This window comes from Malus domestica, chromosome 04 (genome assembly GCF_042453785.1).
Source record: "Malus domestica chromosome 04, GDT2T_hap1".
Taxonomy (NCBI): domain Eukaryota; kingdom Viridiplantae; phylum Streptophyta; class Magnoliopsida; order Rosales; family Rosaceae; genus Malus; species Malus domestica.
The window spans coordinates 17,930,069-17,944,417 of NC_091664.1; the positions used below are offsets into that span (position 1 = coordinate 17,930,069).

At 39.6% G+C, this 14,349-nt stretch overlaps 1 long non-coding RNA gene across 1 annotated transcript; it reads right to left on the reverse strand.

Annotated features, from left to right (window-relative positions):
- Positions 1-200: 200 nt before the first annotated feature.
- LOC114824372 (uncharacterized) lies at positions 201-1,298 on the reverse strand. The gene is made up of 3 exons (XR_011580066.1): positions 1,054-1,298; positions 775-945; positions 201-689 (listed from the first exon to the last, which is right to left on the reverse strand). It is a non-coding gene; the product is annotated as an uncharacterized lncRNA (long non-coding RNA).
- Between the last annotated feature and the right edge of the window lie 13,051 nt (positions 1,299-14,349).

The window sequence follows — 14,349 nt, forward strand, 5'->3', positions numbered from 1 at the left end:
TGACACCATTCATTGGTGGCTTTAACCTTTATAACTAAATTTTTTTTGACACCAAAGTCTTTTTACATGTTTTTTCAACTTTGGGACCTGTTTTTTTTTATTTCTTTTTCAGTGTTCTTCTTCTTTTTTTTCTGTCAAAAATAATTTTTATTTTCATTTAATAATCCTATTCTACAATACTTTCACCCCCAAATAAATAAAAGGGAAATTTTATTTGAACCCATACAACATCTTTCTACACCCAACTTATTCTTTACACCCATATTATTTTTAATTAAAGAATCAATCTCTCTTTAAACCCAAATTTACTATCTAAACTACCATCACAAACTCAATTCAATATATAAAAATTTATCTTTACACCCTTAGAAAGCAAAAGCAAGAGGAGGTCATTGATCACTTCGTGAAGCAAGCCTCATCACTCGATGGCTCCGCCCTCAGCCCCTTCGTCGCAGAAGTCACCTCCCACCCTGCCCTTTTTGTCCTTTCGGAAATTATCGTTGTCCCTACTGGTGTAGTCTTTGGGCAATCTCATTCTCATGATGTGGAAAAATCAAGTCAATACAGCCGCCATGAATATTAAACTTGAATGTCATATAATGTGCACTCATTGCACTACATTCAATGTGCCATCCAGGTTTACCAGGTCCCCAAGGGCTTTCCCAACTTGGTTCACCAGGCTTTGCAGACTGCAGATTCCTTTTGAAGTTTCATTAATTTAAAAATACAAACAAAAAACCGCAAAAACGAGGTAAATGGTTGAGGACTTCAGACCTTCCACAATGCAAAGTCTGCTGGATTACGCTTCCTTGAATCAACAGCAACTCGTTCACCAGCCCGATTGTGTTCCAATTTTTGTCCAAATAACTGGCCATAATTTGGAAATTTATCAACAGTAAAGACTACATCCCCGCCAACCAGATATGCATATTCGTTGTTAATAATCTGCATGATATAACAATCATTAGAGAGAAACTGCAGGCCGATAAAAATAAAACAAACAAGAAACCATCACAAAGACATAATATATAAGCATTAGAGCAAGCAGAAAACCTGTGTTTTCAAATCCTTGATATGTTCTATGTGCTCAGAAACATATGGCTGATGGGTGGGAAGAAGGCACTGGATTATGCTAAAAAACATATGGTTGATGGGTTTATTGATAAATTTTAGTTTTATTCTTAATTTCATCTTGCACTTGATGGTAATTATGCATTAGGATAAAACAGACAATTCACATTTAGAATTTAAGTTGGGTGTAGAAAGAGGTTAGATGGGTTCAAATAAAATTTCCCTAAATAAAAAGGGAAATGATTGAAGGAGAGCTTAAACCCTTTCCTCCTCCCTAAACACGTTCTCTCTCTCTCTCTCTCTCCTCCCTGCGCTCAACTCCTCTCCTCCTCCCTAACCCTAGCTCCCTAACCCTTTCGATAGAATCGACGGCTCAGTGTGGGATTCGGTGAAGGGAAGGCATGCGGCTTACAGAGAGGAAGAGAGATAGAGGGCGAGGGAGAGAGCGAGAGGGATTCGGTGAAGGGAAGGCATGCGGTTTGTTGAGAGGAGGGAGGGAGGGAGAAGAAGACGAAAAGCAACTGCAGCAAGTTCATGGACAGGGTCGCAGCAATGAAGACCCCTCGGTAGCAGATTCAAGTCAATCTTGGTTTTCTGGTGAGTTCTCCAGCCGATTTGAAGTAGGTAATTTTGTGATTTGCACTTTATTTTGAGAAATGATTGAAGGATTTGCAGTTCACTTTATCATTTCTAGAATATTTGCAATTTATTTTGGGGGTTTACACTAAAATTGAGAAAGCACATATGAACGCAAAGGCTCGAGGATGTACGACAACTTGGAAAAGGTAACTCTCAAAGATGTCAGGTTTGAGAAGAGAAAAGGTGAAGTCTTGTACTTTAGTGTTTGATCCTGAAATTAATTTGTGTGTGAGTCCTGATCGCTGTAATTTTGTGTAAAATTCAATGACTTGATCTTTTCTAATGCCTTTTTATTTTCTATTTTTGTCTTTGAGCTTTTGCTTTTTGGGCATTTTGGGTTCTATTTTTCTATTTCCCAGTCGACTGGAAATATTGAGGGGAGGGAGAGAGAAATTGCTCTGCTATAACTATGCTTCTATATTTCCTACAGGTTGGTATATTTGATAATTAGAAATGACAGCTTTACTTGATTGATGTTCTATTTTTCTGTATTCAATTTAAGGTACGATGAATTGGGACTCGGCAATCCACCATACGCTGCCAAGTTCTACAACTGTTGTGGGGCTGCACTACCAGTTTCCATGTCTCGTATGATGGCGATTGATCCATGTAATATCTCTCTTTTAAGTTTCATCATTTCATTCAGTCTTGCTCCTGCACTCTAACCAAGCTTCTGTATCTCCAATAATTTCATCTCTTTTATATAAAAATGAAGTTGATGCGTAATTGGGTTTTTGTCTACGTTTGGGGTTCTTTTGCCCTAACATTGTTTTGAATTCATATAGAATTTTGTTTATGTTTTGGGGTTGTCATGTTCATGTATTTAATTTGGTGTGTGGTAGTTTATGTTACAGTTTGTTTGTACCATACTTGACCAATCTCGAAACTACTGAGCACCGGTCAATGTTATACCGTCAAGGACCCAGAAGAGTTCCCTCAAACCAGGAGGCCAATCACAGCGCGACACGTGTCGACAACAGAAGCCAATGATAGCGCGACACGTGTCGACATCAGAAGCCAATCACAACACAACACATGTCAATGTCAGAATGAAACTAGAAACTCTTTTCTATAAATAGAGATCATTCTCTCACAATATTTTTGAATGCCATTTGTACTAGATCATTCACTAATACTCACAAAAGGAGAGTTTAAACCTATGTACTTGTGTAAACCCTTCACAATTAATGAGAACTCCTCTACTCTGTGGACGTAACCAATCTGGGTGAACCACGTACATCTTGTGTTTGTTTCCCTGTCTCTATCCATTTACATACTTATCCACACTAGTGACCGGAGCAATCTAGCGAAGGTCACAAACTTAACACTTTCTGTTGTACCAAAGTCTTCGCTGATTTTGTGCATCAACATTTGGTGCCATCTGTGGGAACGACACTTATTCCCATTCTCTTCAGCTTTGCCAAGCTGGTTTCCACCATTCGTACACTCTCTTTTGACCAGACATCCCTCTCCAACATGGGGAGCGAAGGAAGCCACATCACACAGAATGGCACCTCTCTTGCACTTAGTGCGAAACAACAAAAGAAGGAAGGAAAGAGGGTTGCTCTTCAAGCTAAAGTCGATGAGCTAGAAACTCAGAACAACAAGATAGCAATGAAGAATGAGGTCCTCCAAAAGCAGTATGAGAAGCTCTTTGAGACGCTCCATGAAACTAGACGTACTCAAACATGCGAGCTCGTTGCCCTTGTGGACATCAACCATCATCTGGGTGCCTCCCAACACGGAGGGTCACCTCCCTTCGACATGGGTATCCCTAATTAGGAGCAACCTAATCATCAAAACATTGATCAACATGAGACTTCTCTCAGCCCAGATGCTTTGACCCGAAGTAGAAGAAGTGGAGGAACACACGTCCTTGCAGAAGGGTTGGAAGGATCGAAAGTCGTTTATCGTGATTGCCGAGACTTCCTAAAGCAACGTCGAGAGAATCCCCTCCACATATGCTCGAAGACCAATGACCCAAGGGTTTTTGAAAGACTTGGTCCTCTTCCATGACCCAGGCCAACTGCCAATCTAGGGAAGGAACGATAGGTTCTAGAGGCACATGAAGGTACGGGGGACTCTGAGGTATTCCGACAGACTTGCCCTAGAAGTCAGTACGCTGAGTTCAAGAAAAAACCACATGCCCTTGCTTAAGCTTTCCTACTTCCAAGAGGTGATGGAGACTTACGAAAGAAAATTCCAGTGGTACATGACTCCATTCAAGACCCTCTTATCCTACAGCTCCTTGAGGAAGTAAACAAGTTGAAGGCCGAGCGCCAGGCTGAGATACCTGACTGGAACCAACCCAGGCCTGGCCCTCTTGCAAGAAGGATCCTCGACATCCCCTTCAAGCGAAGACAAAACAAAAGCTTGGTTTACAACTCTATACTGGAAGGGAGGACCCAATTGAACACCTTAACCTCTTTGAGTCCACCATGGCATATCGGATGCTGACGAAGAGCGATGTCTTCTCTTCCCTTCCACCTTCTCTGGCGGAGCTCTAAACTGGTATTGTCGTCTTTCACCTGAAACAGTAAACTCATTTGAGGAATTGAGCAAACTGTTTGTCTCTCAACACATCTTCCAGACGATCACTTGCATTTTGCAAATGACTTGTACACTATTCACCAGAAGCCGGACGAGTGACTACGAGAGTATGCTGGTCGCTTTAGCCATGAGTATTCTCGCTGCACTGAGGCAGATGACAAGACCGCCCTCAAGGCCTTCATGGCAGGCCTACGTGATTATTTCTTCAAGTATATGATCAATGCCAACACTTGGAAGACTTACTCTGAGGTGATGGCACAGGCTTACAACCACGCCTCCGCCGAAGTAAGGACATACCTAGGGAACCCCTATCAACAAATGGGAAGTGGAAGTAAAGTTCTACCAAGTGAGGAGATATTGGCCATTAAGACACCTATTGCATCATCTCCTGCCTCATTTAGCTACTCGCTAAGTCACCAAACGTATATGTCTCTTGGTAAGAGGAAAGATTTTTACTCTCAGCAAGCCCATTACAACAAGAGGGATAAAAGTTCGTATCAAGAAAACCAGGGGTGAATGTACCGTCGACTATTATGACTAGAGGGCCAAGCCTTACTCTTTCAAAGTGGAGGACTAGGTACTGAAGGAAATGCTATTATAAGAAGGCATACACATTACCAATGTTTTGACTCTCAATCGCTTGAGATTTTTTGTCACACAAGCCATTTGGCAAATATTTAAAGAAGAGGGAATTCAGACAACTTCTTCTGAGTCTTTTGCGTTCCTAGCACTGGAACACTTGGTCTACGCTGACCTACCCTTATACTCCAACTCAAAGTTTCAACATGCGTACTTTGACACAAAGTATATGATATTAAGTGTTACAACCAACATGGTTCACATATCAAAAGCATGGATCCCTTCATGCATAGCAAAACATTCATAAGCATCACTCATATCAATCAACATAAACATTATACATTCCAACACATTCATACATAAACATCATACATTCCAACACATCCATACATAAGCCAACTGTGCTTCGAAAGGGTTCAACATACTTTGTGTCTTCGACACTTGCTACAATGTACCTCGACACCTTGCCTTTATTCTCACCAACCAGGTGATGAAATGTGAAGAAAGAACTCATCTTCATGCCACTAACCAGGTGATGAAATGTACAACCCGTACTCTCCTTCATGCCACAAACCAAGTGATGAACTGTACATCCCGTACTCTAATATCATTTGGCAACTTGCCACTCATGCCACCAACCAGGTGAAGAATGAACTCATCTTCATGCCACAAACCAGGTGATGAAATGTACAACTCGTACTCTCCTTCATGCCACCAACCAGGTGAAGAAGGAACTCATCTTCATGCCACTAACCAGGTGATGAGATATACAACCTGTACTTTAATATCATTTGGCAACTTGCCATTCATGCCACCAACCAGGTGAAGAAGGAACTCATTCTCGTGCCACCAACCAGGTGATGAAATGTGATGAAAGGTGATGAAGGAACTGACCTTCATACCACCAACCAAGTGATGAAAGCAACTCACCATTCATTCCACCTACCAGAAGACAAGTGGTACAACTTGTACATGTGAACTCCTAGCATTCACAAATAATCAAAAACCCTCAAGCTTGACAACTTAACTAGGGGAGCACATATGCCCAACAAGAGCTTCATCGAAGGAGTTCAACCACAATTCTCAAAAGTTTCACACTCTTGATCAAGACAGTGTGAAGCAACACCAATTTATGGTGCCAACAAGAGCTTCATCAATGGAGGGCAACTACAATTCTCAAAAGCTTCACACTCTTGATCAAGACATTGTGAAGCAAAACCAATTTATGGTGCCAACAAAAGCTTCATTAATGGAAGGCAACCACAATTCTCAAAAGCTTCACACACTCTTAATCAAGACAGTGTGAAGTAAAACCAATTTATGGTGCCAACAAGAGCTTCATCAATGGAAGGCAACCATAATTCTCAAAAACTTCACACTCTTGATCAAGACTATGTGAAGCAAAACCAATTTATGGTGCCAATAAGAGCTTTATCAAAGGAGTTCAACCACAAATCTCAAAAGCTTCACACACTCTTAATCAAGACAGTATGAAGCAAAACCAATTTATGGTGCCAACAAAAGCTTCATCAAAGGAGTTCAACCACAATTCTCAAAAGCTTCACTCTTGATCAAGATAGTGTGAAGCAAAACCAATTTATGGTGCCAATAAAAGCTTCATCAATGGAGGGCAACTACAATTCTCAAACCTTCGAAGCAAATTCAAGACTATTCGATGCAAATTCAATTTATATGGTTAATCCAAACTTTCGACTACTACAAGGTGTGGCTAGCATCACAATCTCTTGCTCAACAGTGTGAAAGCAAAATTTGTATATGTTGTCTCTCCCACATTTTCAAATTTCTAGTTTCCTAAAAAAAAAAAAAAAAGGGAAATTCAACAAAGCTTCATCAATGGAGGGCAACTATAAATTCTCAAAAGCTTCACCAACAAAAGCTTCATCAGTGGAGGACAACTACAAATTCTCAAAAACTTCACACTATCTTGATCAAGATAGTGTGAAGCAAAATCAATTCGTGGTACCCAACAAAAGCTTCAACTCCAAATCTTCACCAACAAAAGCTTCATCAATGGAGGACAACTACAAATTCTCAAAAGCTTCACACTATCTTGATCAAGATAGTATGAAGCAAAATCAATTCATGGTACCCAACAAAAGCTTCAATTCCAAAGCTTCACCTACAAAGCTTCAACTCCAAAGCTTCACCTACACAAGTTTCACTCACAATAGCTTCACCTAAAAAAGCTTCACCCATAAAAGTTTCACTAACAAAAGCTTCACCCACCACAAAAGCTTCACCAACAAAAGCTTCACCCACAAAAGCTTCCCCCACCACAAAGGCTTCACCCATAAAAGCTTCACCCACCACAAAAGCTTCACCTACAAAGCTTCAACACAAAAGCTTCACCTACAAAAGCTTCACACTATCTTGATCAAGATAGTGTGAAGCAAAATCAATTCATGGTACCTAACAAAGCTTCCACCTCAAAGTTTCACCTACAAAGTTTTAAAATATATATATATATATATATATATATATTCTTTTTTTTTTTTGGAAATTCAAAAATTCGGAAATTCGGAAATTCAAAAAATCGAAAAATCGAAAAAAAATTTCGAAAAAAAAAATTGCCTAGGCCTCATCTTCTTTGGGCCTAACAACTTTCATAACAAATATATATGCAGAAGGAATTTTGGGCTACCACTTAGAAAGGAAATGCCTTATTCGTCAACTCCTTTGACCGGAGACTTGGGGAACTCCTACCATATGCTACTGCACCTTGATACTCGGATGTCTCACAACCACTCTGTGACTTGGATTTTTTCAAAGCCTCCAACCGAGAAATTTTCCTCACTCGGGAAATTAAGGGAGCACTACCTTAACCTACATGCTTTACTCACAAAGCTTCAACATACAAGATTCAACAAAAGGAAAATTTCAAAGAACTTAGTGGAGAAAGCCTTGATGTATTTAACACAATATGTTGAAATGAAGTAAAACTTGTTTATTGATATCTCCGATAAGTTACAAATATGTACATATACATGAATCAAAATAAACAAACAAAAGGGAACATTCACAAAGGTTGCTCAGGAGAAGTCTCAGCAGTCGGCAGAGCTCCAGAAAGAGGAGCCACTAGAGGGTGATTATTCGGAACCTCAGTACTAGGCAGAACCTCATAAGGAGGAGGCACCGAAGGTTGATCATTTGGAGCTTCATTACGCAGTACAGCCCCAAAAGACGAAGGCAATAAATACCTTTGGAACAAACCCACAAACCTCAGATTCCTGCAGCTGGTTGAGCTTCCTCTTAATGTTTGTAGCATAGTCATGTGTGAGCATGTGCAAATTTTATTCTCATGCTTAAGCCCTCTGATCTCCTGTTTGAGACTTATCACTTCAGCTGCCAATGATTCAACTTGGCGGGTTCGAGCAAATAGGCGTTGGGCCATATTAGACACAGAATCTGCATACTGAACACTGAGAGCCAAATAATCTTTAACAGCCAACTCATCAGACCGTTTGGAAAGTAGTCTGTTATCTTTGGGAGTGAGAAGGTTCCTGGCCACCACCGCAGCGGTTGATAGGATTTTTACTACTCATGTGAACGGGCTTAAATCTCCTATTTTACTTGCAAGAATCACAAGGTTATTGTAGTATAAACGGATTTCGCAAGGTCGTCTCCACATGGATTATTAAATAATTTGAATTAATCAGATTCCATTTAATTATTGTAAAGTAGAAATTGAAGTAATTGATTTTATAACCTAATTAAAATAAAAACGAAATTAATGAATTAAAATAAACAATCTGCAATATTAGAGCTAGAGAGAAAGAAAACAGTTTTGGGAGAATAAAATTAAGAAAGCACTAGGGTTCCACCATCACCTAGCAATCCTATGAATTTTTACCAATTACTTATAATCTACACATGCCACTTTGAAGGTTAGATTTTCCTAATTCATATTCTACTTGGAACCTCCAACATAGAACGTATATCTAACATGCAACCCGTCCGGACGTTCGGATCAAATCTAAACATGAAAGACTCATTATGCTTTATGAAAATCCTTTGAAAAACCATGCAATCCTTAAGACGTGATATTCATCCTAAGAGAGATTACAATTATTAATCACAAGAAGCCAGCGTCAATTTCAGGGAACCTTCCGACCAAAATTGCATCAAATTACTTTTCTAAAGATCCTAATGGTGATCAGGCATTACGACAATTAGATAGTTTTTATCCTGGTGATTAACAATTCAAAGTACGCATGCAATCAATCATAAGCAATTAAATAAAAATCACATATTCTTGCTAAGGCTCAAGGCTTCGCCCTAGCAAAAAAAAATTAGTTCCGCATATTCATAATTGAAATCATAGAAAATATATTCAAGAAAATGATTGAAAGCACCTTCAAGTAAAAAGTCTTCAAAACCCTCACAATTCTCTGTCTCCAAAATTGTATAAAAGGAAGCGTCAGGAAATATGGTAGACGGCCAAGCCATATATCTGCCCAGCCTCCCCACACAAACCCTAGGAAACTAAAATTAATAATCCTATAAAATAGGAAACATAACCCTAAATTAAAATGGTATAATTCGTCCAAAATCTGAACAGCCACGTTTTGGACTCATAAGCTGCTCCAAAACTGGCCCAATATAGCTGGATTTAATGTTTGGAATATTCTGAACACTTCTCCAGAAGGCCACGAACCCATCCGAGGTCATCTTGGGCTCCAAAAACGCAATTTAAGCCCAAAAACGTCATTTTCCAGCACTGCGCACTGCTTCTTTATTTTATCTCCAGAAAATAACCGCTTGGTAGAAAAATCCCAAATTTTGATACGATCAATCTAAGTGACTCACGAACATCCTCCAACTGGAATTACTCCAAAATTCGTACATTTGGTCCTGTTTTGCTCCAGAGGAAGTCGAAAGTCCTATATTGAAAATACAATTCAAAGTATCAAAATTCTTCCAATATATTAACCAAAATATACTAAGATTAGGGTAAAATATATAATATAAAATCTACTCATCAGCGATCATATCATTCTTCATCACAGAGTCCCCAACGGTAAGAGGACCAGTAGGGGATAAGAAGGATGGGCGCCATATGTTGTCTTGAGAAGGCATGGCTGCCTTTTCACCAAAGTTCAAGTCAAAACGACGGTCGAATGGGCCAGACATTCTTAGAAATGATGAAGGAGAAATAAGGTGTAATAAATCTCTGAAGTAAGGGGAAAATTCCTACAAGCAGTAAATCTCTCAATGTACTTCTTGCACACAATTGGTGCCCTTATAAAAGAAAGGGCAATAGGGCTGTTGGTTCAAAAATCGAAGAGGCACCACTCTCCAGATTCCGAAAAGGCACCACTTTCCACACGCAACATCAGCTCATTGGGTACCACATATAACTTTGCCAAAGATCTCTGACAAAGTTTAGACACATAAATTTTAAAGGTCCAGCTACCATACTATTACCCACAAGGATAAAGGAACAGCACCACTGCTTGATAACTAGAAAGTTCCAATGTGTGTCAACCTCCGTGCTCCGTGGCAAGGCATACTGGCAAAAATGCCCAACCTTTACTCATATTCGAGAAAACACTCCCAACAAGATTGCTTGCTAAAAAATCGAAGAGGCACCGCCCTCCGAATCTCGAGAGCCAGACTCCCAATAGGATTACTTTGTCAAAAATCGAAGAGACACTGCTCTCCAAATCTCAAGAGTCAGACTCCTAACAGGATTGCTTTCTCAAAAATAAAAGAGGTACCGCTCTCCGAATCTCGAGAGCCAGACTCCCAACAGGATTATGTGCTAAAAAATCAAAGAGGCACCACCATCCGAATCTCGAGAGCCAAACTCCCAATAGGATTATTTTCTCAAAAATTGAAGAGACACTGCTCTCTGAATCTCAAGAGTCAAACTCCCAACAGGATTGCTTTCTCAAAAATCAAAGAGACACCGTTCTCTGAATCTCGAGAGCCAGATCCCCGACAGGATTGCTTGTTCGAAAACCAAAGAGGCACCGCTCTCCGAACTTCGAGAACCAGATTTCCTTGGATAAAGCTTGTCTGCAATCTTCACACGCAACATCAGCTTTCCAGATACCACAGACCACTTTTTCAAAATGCTCTAACAAAGTTAAAACACGTGAAGCTTGCAACTCCCACTACATTGCTATAACCAAGAAAGGTAAAGGAATAACACTACTACTTGTTGTTAGGGAGACTCTTATATATGTCGACCTTCATCCTCCACAGCCAAGTAGACCTGCAAATAAAATAAATGCTCAACTTTTCTTCACATCTGAGATGGCACTCTCAGCAGAGTCTCTCGAAATACTCAGCTTCCTTTCCTCCCGATAATACCTCTGCAAACAAGCCACACCAGAGCAAAAGTATCTCATATCATCAGGGTTAAAAGCAAGAGTATCCCATATCATGCTTTTTCCCTGTCTTTTCCTTTGGCCTTGTTCTTACCTACAAGACAATGAGAAAGAGAGCAATCAGTTAGCACTTGGAATCAAGCTTCCAGTCAGGAACTGACTGCCTGGAACCCCTTGCTTGATTACTTACCTGGCATTGCTCTCGAGTACTCATCTTCAACATTTTATGCTTCCAAAGAATATACCACATTTGCCTGAGGAACAGATAGGGCAAGTGAGAAGGATAAAAGGAAGCATGTGGAGACAAGGGTAACAGAACACGTGCCGATACATCCACTACTTTGTCAACAGAAAAAGTATCTCATATCATCAGGGTCGAACGTACTCTAGATTTGATGGACTTGTTTTGACCCTCAAATTCTTGAGTCAGAATTATACTCTGAGGGAAACCAGAAAACCTTCCAGTCCAATTCAAGAATAAGCCTGTGGAAAGTTACTTCTTCAAAAGCAAAAGTATCTCATATCATCTCTTCTCCATTTGCTTCTTCTTATCCTTGTTGCTGTTTACGACACAAAGAGAAGGTGAACAATTAACCGGAAGCCGAAGTCGAACCTCCGATGCAGGTTGCGTGCTTGGAAGTCTGATTGCTTACCTTGTCTGTTACCTCCTTCGGCAAAGCTCCTAGCTCGGCGACTTGGGGGACTCCTACTATAGGGTTTGTATCGCACTTGACCAAGCCCGAAACTACAAGTAAGTTTTAAGTGAAATTGATACATTACCTTGTGCATCTTCATCGGTTAAAGATACCACCCCTGTATGGAGGAAAAGTACTTCCAAATAAGATGTCACATCTACATATAAGACAGATAAGACAAGTGAAAATGATACCACACTTCGGTACTTAGAAGTTTCGTGATTACTTAATGGCTTGGATCTTGCAAGTCCCCAACCGAGGAGTTTCCCTCACTTGGAAACTTAGGGGAGCACTGTTTGTACCATACTTGACCAATCCCGAAACTACTGAGCACCGGTCAACGTTATACAGTCAAGGACCCAGAAGAGTTTCCGTCCAACCAGGAGGCCAATCACAGCGCAACACGTGTCGACATCAGAAGCCAATCATAGCGCGACACATGTCAACATCAGAAGCCAATCATAACACAACACGTGTCAAAGTCAGAATGAAACTAGAAACTCTCTTCTATAAATAAAGATCATTCTCTCCCAATATTTCCGAATGTCATTTGTACTAAATCATTCACTAGTACTCACAAAAGGAGAGCTTGAACCTATGTACTTGTGTAAACCCTTCACAATTAATGAGAACTCCTCTACTTTGTAGACATAGCCAATCTGGGTGAACCATGTACATCTTGTGTTTGCTTCCCTGTCTCTATCCATTTACATACTTATCCACACTAGTGACCGGAGCAATCTAGCGAAGGTCACAAACTTAACATTTTCTGTTGTACCAAAGTCCTCGCTGATTTTGTGCATCAACATAGTTGTCGTCGGTTTTCTTAAAGGATAAATCCAAGAGATAATGCCCTTTCTGATGTATGTGCAAATCTTAACACTTTGTAGTCATCAATTCTTCATTGTGTTTATGTATTCTTTGAGTTGGTTGATACAATTAAATTTATCTCTGAATCAGTTTTGATAAATGTTTGCTAGATGCTCGAAATGCTTGAGGAAAAATGAGAGTACTACAGAAGGCTGCTGCAAAAGGGTAAGAATAGCTGTTGAGAGCTACTACAGTTTTTGTTAATTAAGGGTCGACAACTTACTTTGGCAGTTGTAATCATCAATTCTTGACTCGAGCATTACTTATGAAGAATGGAGTTGTATAACTTTTGGAGTTGACATTTTGAGAAATAGCTTTAAATTTTTGTTTTCATTTTGCTGATTTTCAAAGTGGTTGTGGGAAGCGGTTCTTTTGAACCAGATTAATTGTTTCACTGATTGCATGTTGATTGTGTTTTTGAATTTTGGGAGTCGATCTTAAAATGTAGCGGGCTTTTAAGGGATTCGGGGTTTTTCCTAATTTGGTGTTTGGTACGTGTGTGTTGTGCTGAGGTTGAATTTAAATTTTGCAGATTGGTTTCTTATCGGCTCACTTCACCCATCTCTTGGTTATTTGAATTCTTTAGAGATGCTTGTATTGATTTGTGATTTTGTTGGATTTTACTCTGGTGAAAATTGTTCATCTGCACTGGCTCATTTTAGGACGCGACTCCATTCTTGTTTATTACTAAGTCTTAATGGTGTGGGGTATATGTAAATGAATTCAATTAGAACTCACTCTGTTTTGTAGCTGCCTTGATCATTAGTTGGTGATGTTTGGGAGATTGAGAGTAGGATAGGATAATTTGTTCATCTGCGCTGGCACTGACTTCTATCCATTTTGAGAGGAAAGCAGATTTGGGTTCCAACTAATCCTCGAGGGACTGAAAGCCTAGCGCCTGGTATCATTGCATCTGAGTCGGATGATTTGCCCAGTGAGGTGTGCAGCTGCTACTCTTTAACTTTAGTATGAATGACACGTCCTGTTTTGTTGGAGAATTGGATTATTTTTTCGGACCTGTTCTCTAATCTTAGCCTTTTCTTTTGGAGGTGTATCTTGTAACCTTTACCGTAGGTTGTGCTCAGAAATATAGTATCTATGCTTTCTTTATCTTATTCTGGAATACCCACGCTGATTGGGAGATCATTTGTTGTTCCAAGGTTGAAGGTGGTCTTCATATTCATGAACTTGTCAATTTAATATGTTCTTAGTTGAAGTTGTAGAAGGGTTGCAGTGAATTTGTGGAGATTTTTTATATGGTAAATTATGACTGCAAACCCCTTGAAAATCTACTTTTTCCAGGTATTTATATGATCATATCTCAGTGTTGTCCTCAACTCTAATCACTTTCAGTTGGACTTGAGTTAACGTTATTCTTACGAAATTTGTGGGTTTGATTTTGGGTGCAGGCTGCAGCTGATGATCAGATTCAAGTTATAGAGATGATTAAGCTCTTGGAAACAAAGGGTTCGAAGACTTTTTAAAGTTTGGTTCCAACATTTGTACAAAATTCTATAAAATATCAGTTATGCAAATTTATAGTCGCATTCTTATATTTTAATGATATAACAATTTATTTTCTCACCAAAAAT